This window comes from Sinocyclocheilus grahami, unplaced genomic scaffold, assembly GCF_001515645.1.
Source record: "Sinocyclocheilus grahami isolate Dianchi unplaced genomic scaffold, SAMN03320097.WGS_v1.1 scaffold732.1, whole genome shotgun sequence".
NCBI lineage: Eukaryota > Metazoa > Chordata > Actinopteri > Cypriniformes > Cyprinidae > Sinocyclocheilus > Sinocyclocheilus grahami.
Window position 1 is genome coordinate 429,237 of NW_015505911.1, and position 2,206 is coordinate 431,442.

The 2,206-nt window shown below is 36.1% G+C and overlaps 1 protein-coding gene across 1 annotated transcript in view; it reads left to right on the forward strand.

Annotated features, from left to right (window-relative positions):
• The window catches only part of LOC107560524 (leucine-rich repeat transmembrane neuronal protein 4), a 141,326-nt gene that overhangs the window by 61,396 nt on the left and 77,724 nt on the right, over positions 1-2,206 (forward strand). The window lies entirely within an intron of this gene.

Consider the following 2,206-nt stretch of genomic DNA (forward strand, 5'->3'; position numbering starts at 1 on the left):
GTATTACTATAAAGAATCTAAACGACAGTGGGGGTCGGTGACACGGTGGGCAAGTGACGTAACCGGTGTTGTGGCTTAACACCGGTATCACCGTCAGCATCGTCTATCATGGCAAGCCTACTTGTGCAAAATATTTATTTTTTATTTATTATAAATGCATCATTCATTAATTTACCTATTAATTTAACAGAATTTTTTTTTAAGTAAAAAATGTTTTTTAAATGTACAAGAAAAAAAACCAGCACATACAGTATTTATTTATTCATTCATTCAGTCAGTTAGTTTGACTTCCTGAGGTTAAGCACCTCAAAAAAAGGGAAATGACTTGATGTCTTAGGCCCTATTTGTGAAAAGTGCCAGGTAGTGGCCTTACACCAGCAGACAAGAGGTCACTGAATCTCCCCGTGGAGTAGTGGATGTTAACTCACTAGCTGAAGGTCATAAGTTCTGATGTCCGTTCCCTGTCCAGTGGTCCAGTACCCTTAAGTGAAGCACTTAACCTTAGAGCTGGTCCTCGGCTTCTACAGCATGTCTGCCCCTGACCGCCGTATAGCTTCTTTACAAAGAGCAGAAGCCATCTTGCAGAACCGTAGTGAATAGCTGAGGGCTAAATCTGCACTACATCTATTGTGAAAATAGCCTCTGTGACCCACTGCTTTGAAAACATGATCAAATCTTGATGTAAGTCAACACTGCAGTGCGGATCAGAGAGGGGCATCGAAATGTGTCAGGAACTACTTAAAACGCTGTCAGAGAGGGCTGACATTTTATTAGCATATATATCCTACCTCTGCAAATGTCACCCTCAGTTTGTATGACTAGCCTAAAGCCTGCTTAATGTGGGATAGAGGAATATCATTAACTTTTTTTTAAAGGACATTCATTACATTTGATATTTTTTCTGAGATATCTTTCTTTGGAAATACCCTGAAGACTTAAGAACGGCACAGAAACCTCATTTACTGTTTATGACAACTTTGTGGTTTATTTATATCCTCTTGTGTGTTCAGTGTACTTTTCTGTATTAGCTACTTTTGCAAATATGTCTACTTAATTTATGGGAAAAATCAGTTTATCAATATTACATTCCAGCCCTACTGAGAAGATGCTTCATTTACACAGTTGTTTACTTGGTAAGTTTGTAAATGTTGTATGTAATTTCAGTATTTATTTATTGTTTAGCGTTAGAAACTCATGAAATCACAGGTTTTTAAACTCTTTTTAGAGACAAGCTTTTAGACATTGGAACATTGATAAAATTGTAAATTAAATTTTTAAAAGGGAATTTTTTATTTATTTTATTTATTAGAACAGCTGATACAATTTATTTATTAGAAAAGTTCATGCAATATTTATTTCTCTCTCCTGGGTGTATATTTATTATATTTATGTATTTAATGGACATGGTGTATTTGTATGTACAAAAGCCATGTAGTGGCATAGAGATTATATCGTAAAGTGTTTTCAAAGTCATTAAAGTTTGTGCCTTTCAGCCCACTTTATTATTATGTTGACCGCAGGGGGTTAAAGAGGATATTTACTCTAAAAAAGAATTGTTTTGAAGACAACAGGGGGAGTAATAAATGTCACAGCTTGGGACAATTTCAGCTGTCTTAAAGTGTCAAAAAAAATTCATCATTTTGCGTAATGCAGTAGGCTTCGTCAAGGTGCAGCATTCAAAATTAGACCTACTGACAGTTTCAAGGTAGACTATTGCTTCTAATTTTCCTCGCTTCTCTCCTGCTCTCACTCAACATGGCTGAGTGTTGTTTTGTACTTTTGTCTTTGTTGGAAATGGAAAAGAAAAAAGTAATGTTCCGCTCTGTTTGAACGTCACACAACACATCTTGACTGCTTAACCCCCTGTCACAGTTTCCTTTTACATCACAGTTTCATCTCATTGTGGTCTGTCTTGCATTTACCCCTTTTAGTGTCATATTCCCATTTATTTCTCTCTGGAACACTCAATTCTTTCTTTTCACGCGCACATCTCTTAAGAGAAAGGTGAGCTGTGAGTTACCAATTATAGAGAGTAAGTTGTGCATATCTGTCAGATTTGTATGACTGAAGAGTTGGAGGCTCAATTTATAGGGCTGTCACGCTTTCATATACATTTATTTCCCTAGTAGACACTTTCAGACCAAATGTCCTGTCACCATCTCAAAATCTGAATACATAGATGGGGCATATCATTTTTTATTTTTTT